The sequence below is a fragment of the Macaca nemestrina genome, chromosome 1, assembly GCF_043159975.1.
Source record: "Macaca nemestrina isolate mMacNem1 chromosome 1, mMacNem.hap1, whole genome shotgun sequence".
Taxonomy (NCBI): Eukaryota; Metazoa; Chordata; class Mammalia; order Primates; family Cercopithecidae; genus Macaca; species Macaca nemestrina.
Genome location: NC_092125.1, coordinates 168,275,358 through 168,287,905, shown reverse-complemented (window position 1 = coordinate 168,287,905; position 12,548 = coordinate 168,275,358). Strand labels below are relative to the sequence as shown.

The window sequence follows — 12,548 nt, the reverse complement described above, 5'->3', positions numbered from 1 at the left end:
AGACAGACCAGAGTTGCTCATTAACACTTCATAAAGCCCTCTCATGTTCCTCATAATAACCAGACATTTCTAATTATAACTTGAGCAGCAAGTGTTGTTTAAGATAGGTTGTGAGCCCCAAGTTGAAGGGATGGCTTTTATACCGTGTTTGCTGAGTATGAGCTCAGGTCAGACAAAATATTGGGTGACCAAATTGGCAAAGACTGTTGTCCCTGTATTTCATTTTGCTGTCAGCAGTGCTCTTGGTTTATTTTCTTTTCCATGAGGAAGCTGAGGCACAGGGATGTCACAGGATTTATTACACATGGTAATGTTGGGATTTGCTCCACATTGGTCTGATGCCAAGCTGGAAATATTAATTCTGCTGCTGCCTCATGTTCATTAATCTAGAGGGGGCCTGGACTTCTATTTCCTCATGTCCTGGAGTCTCTCAGCGTGTCCTGGGACCTGGTACCTGGTTCCAGGCCTGAGTTTGCCAGCCTTGCTATGTCTGGTTAGAGATGACAGGTTAGAGATCACAGGCTTTTCTGGACTCTGTTTTGCTTATAGCTTTGCTTTTTAAATTTTGTTTTGTTTTTATTTTCTCCTATAAATATGGCAGGTGGATTATGAATACAAATGTTAACACTGGGGCACTCAATGAGGAAAGGATGTCTCTATGGTTAACTCTCTTTTCCAACTCCGAATCACGATATGTAGACCACAGGAAGGGGCAATGGAAACCTTGATATTTAAGAATAACAAGTGTTCCGTGAATTGGGTGGTGGGGCACCTTTCTAGAAGATGAGAAAGAATAAATTATGCAAAGAACCAGGTAGAGGTTCTTAGCAGGAGGACAGCAAAAGCAAATGCCTTAAGTGCAGAAATGAAAAAGAGGCAAGAAATAAACAAATACCATGTTTGAGCCTTACGCATTTTGGGATTTATTGGTTACGGAAGGGGAGACAGAAGCTCACTATCAGCAATGACTCCCCTCCCCTGAATCAACGGCAATTTTTGGACAGGCCTCAATAATGCTAGGAGTAAGTGCCTCACGCTTGTCAAATCTACTTTGCTTAGGTATGTTTGGAAAAATGATCAATGTCCTTGGTGAAGTGTTACTCTCTTTTGCTTCATTAAACTCACCTTAGGAAGTGGTTAAATTGATAGTGTTTTGTTCATTCGTTTGTTTGTTTTTCAGAATTCTCTTCACGTCTCCCAGAGGCTTTGAACATAAGATACAGTGCTGTTTTTGATATTAGCAGTGGTTTATAAAAATATTTAAGTCACTCTTTCCTCTTAACATCCATACAAATACTTAGAGGGGTAGAAATTAGAAGATTATATCAGAATTTCAAACCTGGGATTTATAGAAAATTGGAGGGTACTCAAAGGATGTTCTATTGGCAGAAGAGTTGAGTTGCTCTGAGAACAATGGCAGATTCATTTATTTACAGTGGTTACAGACTCACAGATGTGCTCACACTGGCCACAATCCATCCATCACTAGCAGATTTGAACATTGTTCCAGTTTGGGCATTTGGGTTCTCAATCTAATGTAATTCACCTGCTCATATTAAGAATTTTAACATACCAAGAAGTGTTTTTTTAAAAAACAAAAACAACACTATTCCCCAAATTAATAGTGGGAATTGAATAGTACATTTTGGCCTTATTACTCATCTGAGCTCAGTAGAGATCTTTGGATATGCTTCCAATAACAGTAAAAATAACAGCTTGGTGAAATAAATGGACTCGTAGGTGGAGAACCAAAGTTCGGAGAGGAGTTTTATCTTCTGATTGCATTGCTCTTTGGCATAATGGTTTTGGAATAAAAACCATCACTGCTTTATTTTTACTTTATAAAGTACTTCTAGGATATCATTTTACTTCAGCTTTACAGTTGCCTTATAAACTGGGTATAATTGTCTTCATTTTACAGCTGAGGAGTCTGAGGCTCAGAGTGGTTAAGTGACTTGCCCAAGGTCACAGCATAGCAAGCAGGTGACAGAATCAGGATTCCAACCTGTATGTTATTATATAAATTGTCATAACTCCTGAAAACATAGTAGCTTTAAAACCTTGAAAAGCATCAGTGCCATCTTTAGAACAATGACTTAGGATTTTTTTTTTCCTCCATGGATACTGCTTTAAATGTTTGAGGAAATAACTGCAAATTTTGTTTCTTCCTAACCCCAATAATGCTCTCTACAATGTCCCTCAGCCCAGAATTTCTTGTGACTATTTGATTTTTTTTTTTTCTGAAGCTTCAGTCTTTAATATTGCCTTCTGTTCGATTATATCACGTCAAAGGCAGAGCCTAGAGAATCATTATTAAGGATTTGTAGGTTGTTTGCATGACTTTTTAAAGTAAAAAGGATAGATATGAATAGAAATAAATAAAATTATTTTGCAAAGTAACCATAAGGCTTCAGCCATGTCTGTATATAATTTATTCACTATAAAAAGTTCTACTGAAGATATATTTTGACTTAGATAACATAATTGATAAAAAGATGGCAAATTTATTGTTAGGTTAATATAACTATCCCTTCTTTGGAGAGGGTGATAACGAAACTGTCCAAAGAAAAAGATGCCCAGATGAGATTATACTTGGAAAATTTTGTAGGCAGATACACAAACTGCAAGTATAACATGTAAGCATGTTTGACAGGAGAAGTAGGAGAACATGGGTTACAAAATCCTTAAGCTTGACAGCCTCTGGCAAGGTGGTAAATAATGTGAGATCTTTTAAAATGGCTTTCTTGAGATAAAGCACAGAATGTAGTGCATGCAACTTTCAGAATTGTTGCTGGAGACAGCAAAAATACTCTTGAGACAGTGCAGGCTACCGAGGAAAATACGTGCAGTGATCCAGAAGAAAGTGAGAGCATGGGCTATTGGGAGAACTGCAAAGAGTTTCCCTGGGACTGGGGCAAAGATGGGTGAAGGAAGCATGCAGGAGGTGAGAATGGGAAGGAAAGCGGTTCCCAGGTCATTCAAGGCTTTGTAAACCATGTAACCCTGTGGCCCTAAAAGTTTCCATGAACAGGAGTGATAAGATAAAATTTGTATTTTAACGCGCCTCATCCCTCTGGAGAGAATTGAAGGGGTCCAAAGCTGTTAGGAGGCTAGAGATGGAAATGGCCTGAACCGAGTAAGATACTAAGTAAGGAGTAGTTGGTGTGTAGAAAGGTGGGTTGGATTTGGGTTTTGCCTATAGGAACAGTGGGAGGAAACAAGGTACTTCTCAGATTTCTTTGTATCTACCCATTTTTACTCCATAACCTCCCATGCTGTAAAATGATGGTAGTGGTAACAATGACTATAAAATTTGAAGGCCTATTATATTATAGGCGTGAAACTTCTCATCACCTACAAGATAAAATTCAAGTCTTAAAGGGGCATACAAGCATTCCATAATACGCTTCTTGCCTATCCTACCACCCTTTGTTAAATGCCCTGTGCAGTATTGCTGACCAATTTATAGTTCAGAATCTGAGGTCAGAATTAACAATATGTATTGAGCCAGATAAATCAACTATGTCTGTCCTTTTTTTTTCTTTAGACAGAGTCTCATTCTGTCGCCAGGCTGGAGTGCAATGGCACGTACATTATAGGGCTGTAAAGCATTTAGGATAATGCCTGGTACATAGTAGGAACTCAAATCTTAGATGATTTTAGGTATGATTTGTTATTTTTAGTAGCGGAATATTAGAATACTACTACTACCACTACGTACAAAGCCCTGTGCTTGGCACTGTGTATGGAGTCTTCTTTGACTCACCTCATCTTGCCTTCTACGAGTTTTCAGGCAATGTGCATATGCTTAAAGATTTCAAGAAGGGAAACTGGGGAGTGGTCAGTCAACAGGCAGTCACTTGAGATTACTGCCAAATGCAGGGAAAGAGGAAAGAAGGCACTTGCAGGTGGCCAACTTGTTAGATAATAGTCCCTCACCCCTGGGCTTCTGGGGCAAAAATGAAAAACAGAAGCCATGGTGGAGATTAGAATGCTTCTGTTCTGCCAATGCCGCCATTAGTGGCAGCCAAATACTTAAACTCCATGTCTAGTTTGGTGGGACTCCTAACAGACCTTGCCTTGTAGTATTAATAAATCACACAAATCACAATTTAACACTCACGTTGTATAGACTCTGTGAGTCATGGAGTCACCCAGAGTTCATGGGACCTTGGAGAGCAGCAAATTCCACCTCCACATTTTATAGAAAGAGACTTTGTCCAGAGAAGGAAAGCCATATGCTTAAGGGCACACTGGTATTTGGAACTTGAATTTTGTTGGTTAACCTTATGGGTCAGATCATGCAGATTCCCAAATGCCTGGACCCTTGCCTGGGAGGGAGTAGACTCTCAATATGCAAGGGTGCTGAGAGGAGGGATGATGGCTCCACTGTTGTGCTGCCCTCATTGTATTTGGTGAGTCCAGGCTCCTGCTCTTATCAGAAGAACAGCAATGGTAGCTGCTGGAGGAAGAGTTGGCCTCCCTCAGGATGTAGCCATTTCTGCTGCCTGATTTGTATTGGGCAAGGTCTTGTTTGGGCCCTTCCGTAGCTACAGCCATCTACGTGCTATTGGCGATTGCCCTGAGACCTCTACTCTCTGTCAAAAAGAGGTAAGGAAGAATGTGATAGTGAAAGGGCATGAGATTTAGAGCCACACAGATCTGGTTTGTGTTCTGACCCCAGTGTTTCTTAGAGATGTGACCTTTATCCAGTCATTTAACTTCACTGAGCCTCAGTTTTCTCCTCTATAAAATGGGCATGATAATATCCACCTCAGCAGATTGTTGTAATGATTAAGTGTGATGATCTATATCAAGCATTTGGCAGATAAAAAGTGTCCAGTGAATGGTAGCTCCTCTGCCTCTCTCTCTGACCCTGCCTGACCTTCATTTAGGGCTGTCTGTCCTCTGTCACACAGTGTGGCATAGGGCTGTGGCTGTGTTATTGCACTTTCTATTTATCAGAAGCTACTGAGGGACGTTGAAAGATGTAGACTTTAGGCTCTACTCTCAGAGATTCTGATTTGAAAGAAATCTGAAAATCTGCATTTTTTAAAACAGGCACCCCAGGCTATTTTGATGTGTAGCCTGGTACCTAGGCTGATACTTAACCTTGGGAACCTCTTGCACCACTTTGCCAGACCTCTTAGTTTGGGCAGATTATGCAACCTCTCTGAGCCTCATTTCTGCACCCATTAACTGGGACTGATAGCCTTTTTATTAAGGTCCTTTTCAGGGTGAAATGAAACAGTGTGTGTGAAGCATCTTGCATGAACCTAGCACACAGTGGGAGCCTGGTGAAGACTGGATTCCCCCAGAACAACCGTGTTTGCTTGTACAGTTACGCTATACAGAAATGGGCTTGTTCCAGGGTTTGAGTGAAGACTGATACCAGACACCAAAGGGCTGCATTGCCCTCTTCCAGTCTATAAGCTAGCCGTGGTCCTAGTTCCTTCTTTGGAAACCAAACCCTTTCAATGTATCATTCTTACCATTCTGTGGATTTTACAGAGGGCATATTGTTCATGATGGAAAGCCACCTGCTTGCTTGTCACCTGCATTTTTTGGAGACCGTTTTTATGGTTACTAGTGTCTGTCTTTGAAATTTCAGCACCTGTGAGCTCTGATTGTGTTACCTGGAATCTAAAAGGCAGCAGAGGAGACCAGATGCTGCTAATGACTTTTCAGCTCTTTCGGCCATAGTTTTCTCAAAGAAAAAAGGATGTGACCCTGGGTTTGTCAGCACTGATGTACTTTCACACTGCAAAGGGACTTGACAATGGGCAGGTTTCCAAGTCTGTAGAGTGGTTCTTTGGGGAAGATGGAAAGCATATTTACAGTTTGGTTCTTCGGGCTCATGCTCTTTCCCCACCTCCTGTGCTCTACTGCCACTACCCCTGGAATGCTGGTGCATGTGGCTGTTGAACATGAGAATCAAAGACAGCAGCTATTGACCCTAAAGGCTGCGTGTGCCTGTGGGGTGGGTGGGATTGGGCAGCAAGGAGAGGCTGAATTAGGAAAGAGCATCTTGAGCCACTGTCATCATCCCTTTGTGAGGAACCACGATCATAACTGGACTGCAGTTTTCCACTCCTGCCTGTTCAAGCCTTAGAAACTAGTTTTCATTAATTTCTTTGCTACGCAGTGAATGCATAGCAGTTTTCCACTCCCGGGTGTCTGTTCTTGAAAATAACCTTAGATTAATGCAGAGCAGACATCAGGCCAAGGTCTGGCTTTTTTGTTCTCCAGCAGTGCTTTTGGGTTTGACTGTTTCCTTTTATTTTTTAAGCTTTTAACAAATATAATAGGAGGTAGCAAAATGTTGTCAGTGGAGCACAGGCTTTGGAGTAAGACAGACCTAGGGAAGAGCCTGGCTGTATGACCTAAATTTTTGTGTTTGGTCCTGCTGTGGGCTGAATATTTGTGTCCCCCTCTTTCCCAGGTTCATATGCTGAAACCTAATCCTTAATCGGTAATATTTGGAGGTAGGGCCTTTGGGAGGTGATTAGGTTATGATGGCAGAGTCATCATGAATGGGATTAGTGCCGCTATAAAAGAGGGCCCCAGAGAACTTGCTTGTCTCTTTCACCATGGGAAGATACAGGGAGAAGACGGCCTTCTATGAATAAAGAAGTGGGACCTCACTAGGTACCAAATCTGCAGGCACCTTGATCTTGGACATTCCGGCCTCCAGAACTGTGAGGAATACATTTCTGTTGTTAATAAGCCACTCAATTTATAGTATCTTGTTATAGCAGCCCAAATGGTCTAAGACAAGTTCTCAGTTTGCTGCTCTGTAAAAGGGGGATAATCAAACTTACCTGGCAACATAATTGTGAAGATTAAGTAAGATAATGGACATAAAGCTTGTAGTCTAGTTCCCAGGGATCAGAGGGTGTTTAATAAGTGATGGCTACTGCTGTTATCATCTTGCTGCACTTCAGTGCAATTGAAATTGGTTTAAAAGTGAATAGAAACTGTTGGTTTCTTGACAGATTCGATTCAGTTCAATTAAGTGTCCTTTTTTAGATGGCTTACCCTGGTAAGTGTCATGCTGAGTACTTGATACAGATAGAAATTAAGCACCGTCTTCTCGCTAAGCTCTTCTTGTGTATTCTTAATTAATTTTGTGTTGCAGCTTTCAAAAAAAGCATCTCCTCACCCTTTCCAGTGATTCTAAATTTCTTTATCTACTCCTTTGAAGGTTAGTTTGACTTTCAAGGCTTTTGAGATCTGAGCATCATTCACCGTTGCGGTCTTACCTCTCACCCCTCTCTAATATACCCTCTATGTCCACCCATTGCTGTGAGGAAACACCATAATACCTTGGCTCTAGTATGTACCATCGCCACTGCCTGATACACATTCCTCTCAATTTCAGAGTCTTCCTCCTTCCTCCTGTGTAGTGGAGACTGCAATACTCATCTGTCAGTGTTGGATGAGAATTTATGCATGTAATTTTTTTGTCTGAAGAGCAGATGGAACCACACAGACCAGACTGCAGGAAAGAGAAGAGACAACACAGTAGACTACCTTACCCGTGGTTTCACTTTCCAAGGTTTCAGTTATCCACTGCCAACTGCGGTCTGAAAGTATTATGAAAATTCCAGAAATAATCCATTAAGTTTTAAATTGTATGCCATTCTGAGTAGCGTGATGAAATCTTGCACCATCTTGCTTGGTCCTGCCTGGGATATGCATCATCTCTTTGTCTAGCATCTATGTTACTGCCTATTAGTCACTTAGTAGCCGTGTAAGTGATAAGATTGACTATCTTGGTTATTGCAGTGCTTGTGTTCAAGTGACCCTTATTTTACCTCATAATGACCCCAAATCACAAGAGTAGTGATGCCAGCAACTTGGATGTGCCAAAGAAAAGCTGTAGAGTGCTTCCTTTAAGTGAAAAGGTGAAAGTTCCTGACTTAATAAAAAAAGGAAAAAAATGGTATTCCGAGGTTGTGTAGATCTATGGTAAGAATGAATCTTTTATCTGTGAAATTGTGAAGAAGGAAAAAAGGAATTCATGCTAGTTTTGCCGTTACATCTCAGATGGCACATGTTATGGCCACAGTGCATAAGTGCTTTATTAAGATGGAAAATGCTTCAATTTGTGAGTGAAGACATGAACAGAAACGTGTTCCAATTGATGGCAGTTGGGTTCAGTATTATCTGTGGTTTCAGACATCCACTGCAGCTCTTGCAGTGTATCCTCTATGGATAAGAGGGGACTACAGTACTAGCATCTGCATTGGCCAGATGCTAAGTAGAAACAGAAGCTGCCTTGAACTTAGGGAGGCCCTGGGTGTACAGTGATTTTTCTATGCCATTTGTGGTGCCATTTCTGTAGCTCACCAGGGTGCAGCCTGCAGAAGGAAAGCCACACAGCTCTTTCCTCCCTCCAGGGGCCCTTATAATAATGAATGATGGCAAAGAATCGAAGATAGGATGATGATAATGGCTATTTTTTATTAAGCACTTCTTGTAGATATATGCGCATGTGTGTATTTCATTCTTAATAAGTATTATCGCAAAACTGAGGTTCAGAGAGGTTGTATCACACCCTTAAGCATGAAGAAGATAGGGAGGGTGGCTATAATAATAGTGACTGTCCTCCAAAGTGTGACATCAGACTCTTCTGATGGTTGGGCAACTACTGTGCCAGGGAAATAATTATCTGTCTCCTTAGCAACCCCCAATATTTGGCTTAGTTGTCATTGGTGCATTTCAGTTATCTTCATGTCGGTAAAGAAATAGGTCTCAGGAAATTTAATCCAGCTAGCAGTGCTATGCCTAGAATTCAATTAACTCCATGATTTGCAATTAATGAGCCCTCATGCCAAGATTGAGGTCATAGCATTAATCTTACTTTTATTTTAGGATTTCCACTGTCATGATTTACAGCAAAATCCAGCCAATATTGTCAGGATTATTGGAGCATAATTAAGCCAGAAAGACAGGCAGAACCATTGGTTAACATGGGAGCCAGGGAGGGACCTCATACCTTTGCTTGGTAAGCCTGCTTCAGGCAGGATGGGTCTACATATGAGGATTTCCATCTAAGGACTGTTTCCCAGATGCCTGATCTCTATACATTTCAAATCCCCATCCAATCTCCAAAGAAAATATTTCTGAGTCCCAGTTGGTGAGCCCTTGTGAGTTATGTTGTTAATTCAATGCTACCACATCCACCTCCACCTCAAGTTGCCATTTACTAAGTTGTAAATGTAACAGACAGTGAGTGGGCTTTTACAGACGATGGATTAAATAGTTGTGATGATTCTACGAGGAAGGTATCGTAGGCCTTCTCTCAGTATAAGGTTATACAGCAAGTAAGTGGCCTTTCCACTGAACTGATGGAAGGATGTGGCAGTTCCTAGCTGCAGACCATTTTTGTGCTTCTCTCCCTTTCGTGTGTGTGTGTGTGTGTGTGTGTGTGTGTGTATTTTGTCCATTAGGATCTCCTTTACTTTCCCATATAGAAATAAGAAGGCAGGCATGCATAGGCAAATATTGTTTTTTTTTTTTTTTTTTTTTTTTTTTTTTGAGACGGAGTCTCGCTCTGTCGCCCAGGCTGGAGTGCAGTGGCCAGATCTCAGCTCACTGCAAGCTCCGCCTCCCGGGTTCACGCCATTCTGCCTCAGCCTCCCAAGTAGCTGGGACCACAGGCGCCGCCACCTCGCCCGGCTAATTTTTTGTGTTTTTAGTAGAGACGGGGTTTCGCCGTGTTAGCCAGGATGGTCTTGATCTCCTGACCTTGTGATCCGCCCGTCTCGGCCTCCCAAAGTGCTGGGATTACAGGCTTGAGCCACAGCGCCCGGCCGCAAATATTGTTTATGATTGCCTTCTAGGTGACAAATGCTCATCCATCATTATCTCATTTAATCAGCATATACATGGGAGGAGGATATTATCTGCCTCCATTTTACAGTTGAGAAAACTGAGGCTTAGAGAGATTTACTAGTTTGCCTGCTGTTACACAGATAGGAAGGAAGGACAATCAGTGTTGTGAATGCGGGTATGCTTGTTTGCAAATCCTAGGTTCTTTTAATCACAACAAGCTAGTACTAAATAAATGCTTTTTTTCTTTTCCTGGTTCTCCAGGAGTGGTTATTATTGAGTCGAGAATTTTTGGCAAAAGTAACACGTGGAGAGTCATTTTTTGAGTGGAAGGAGTCTGAAGAGAGGGTAGGAACCAACCTCCTACTACCCAACAGGTAAGGGTGTGCTTTTGGCCTTTGGGATTTAGCTCATGTCTTCTGTATGTAGAGTGCAGATAGATCCAGGGTAGGCCACCCTGTCTCGCCAACCAAGCACAGAAATCACCCCCTCCCATTGACTTTACTTTTGCTCAGCGTTTGGTTTTTCCACAAGAGAGTATAGTGGCCAGATGTTTATGAGAAGGTCTCCATAAGCCAAGTCCACACCGGAAACTGAACCCACAGCTAGCAGTAGCTTTCTTTGCCCTTGAGATCAGTGAAACAGAGGAGTAGTGGGTTCTCTTTGCACTTAGGTAGTAGATTTTCCTCCAAATGCTTGCTGTGGGTTTTTTTGTTTTCTCCTAGAATTCACCTTCAGACTGTATCTGCCTTCCCTGTGTAGTTAGCATTTAGAAGTGTCCTCACTGAGTTTGCTTAGCCTCATTGAACATTTTTATGCCTGGCATGGGCTTACTAGAGACTGCCTATTGGAGGTTCCTACTAATACAATTATTTGATAAATAGATACTGAAGGACTGCCTTGAAATTTTCTACGGCTGGCTTGGAATGGAATACTTGCTTTTGAAATATGCCCTAAAGAGTGTACTATCCTTGGGGAAATCCACTTGTCTCGGGCAATATTAATCTGCTCTGTGAACAGCTTCTTGGAAATTTGCTGATAATCCTTTTTTTTTTGTCATTCAATATGTCAGTGTGAGAGAGTAAGAGAATTTGGTAAAAGTTCTTACTTTTTAGCTTGACCTTTTGAGGTCTGAGGAGCAGTCTCATCTTCCACCCCTCTCTAATAATATACCTTCAAGTTCTCTGAGAAAACAGCATGATATCCTGGTTCCAGTATCTATTATAGTTGGTGCCTTAGGCAACTTACCTTCTGTTTCAGAGACACCACCCCACCCTTCCTCATCTGCTTAGGGGAGACTGTAATACTCATCTTTCAGTGCTGGGTGAGCCTAGCATGTTCCCTAGTACGCTTATAATCAGAGCTCAGTTTTGATCCTTTCACTTTTATGTCTGTCCTTGATGTGATGGTCTCAACCTTTGCTTGCTCTCCAACATTATTTTGTACTAAATAATGGGCTAAAATGCCCTTCAGCCCATTTCCATCCAAACTGCAATTCAGACATCACCTCTGCCATAAGCCATCCTCTTTCCTATTTCCAACAACCTTCAACACTGCCCCCACTCCACCACCCCTGCCTGCCACACACACACAGACACACACAGGCTGGAAATAAGCTCCTCAGAATGCTTATCTACTTTAAATGCACCTTTATAATAATACTTGGTGTGTCTAAACAGTAGAATATCAACTAATAATTATAATGCAGCACTGAGAGATATGAGAGAAAAAATATTAATGACTCAGAAGACTACACTTCATTGCTAAGTGGAAATATGGCAGGTCCAAATCTATACACAGTATCATCTTTATTTCTATGTATGTGGACACACAACACAAAATGTGTATATGTGCGTATACACAAAAACAGAACTAAGAATGTAAGGATATATAGTCTCCAAAATGTTAACAGTGGTACCCTTGTTTATTTTATTCTCTGTCTTAATTCCATCTTCTTTGGTTTCAGTAGACCTCAGGGGCAGAGAAGTGAGTTAATCATACTGCTTTGCAGTCTTTATACAGCACAAGGCCCCGTCTGGTTTTATTCTAGATTTTCTTTTTTTTTTACTTCGTCAGCCTCAATTCTATCCTCCTCACCCAGTCATTTGGTTTCTTTCTAGTGCTCTTTATATATGTCCTTAAGTGTGCCAAATTTTCCACATTGATTATGAATGTCTTCTATATTATAGATATATATGATATTATTGTGTAATGCAACCTATTTTAATGTATAAAAATATCAAAATATAGGTAATGTTTATATTTATATCTGAATGAAGCCTTTTTTCATAAAGTAGAAACTGGAATTCATGTCTCTGCTTTTTACCTCTTTTCCCCCTTTTCTCCCCTCCCCTCAATCCTGCAATCACACACGCATACATGTGCGCACACACGCACAAACACACACACGCACACATAATGAAGATTTTCTTGACCAGTTGTACTTCCAGTTCCAAAATCTCAGGATTCCTTGTTGCATATATTGGTTGATTCCCTCCCTTGAGCTCTCTGATATGTGGTTTTGTATGAAGTTTTTAACATGACTTTTCTCAAGTAATTGAGCTCCTCCTAGCTTTTAGCATAGTACAGCAGAGTCTGAAAAGAGAATGACCAATGGCAATACAGGCAGCCTTACTGGACTAAGAATGGCATTTTCTGGTGATTCATATGTTTGCCTTATCTTTTCCAGTCTAGGCCCTATTCAAGCATAT

The 12,548-nt window shown here is 41.2% G+C and overlaps 1 protein-coding gene across 7 annotated transcripts in view; it reads left to right on the top strand.

Annotated features, from left to right (window-relative positions):
• The window catches only part of LOC105498457 (DnaJ heat shock protein family (Hsp40) member C6), a 155,582-nt gene that overhangs the window by 77,225 nt on the left and 65,809 nt on the right, over window positions 1–12,548 (top strand). For 3 of the 7 annotated variants that reach the window (XM_024798185.2, XM_011770601.3, XM_011770604.3), the window contains exon 2: window positions 10,102–10,214. The exons of the other annotated variants lie outside the window; for them this stretch is intronic. The gene's annotated coding sequence lies outside the window, so the exon portion shown is untranslated. The remainder of the gene's footprint in view (window positions 1–10,101; window positions 10,215–12,548) is intronic. 7 annotated transcript variants of the gene reach the window in all.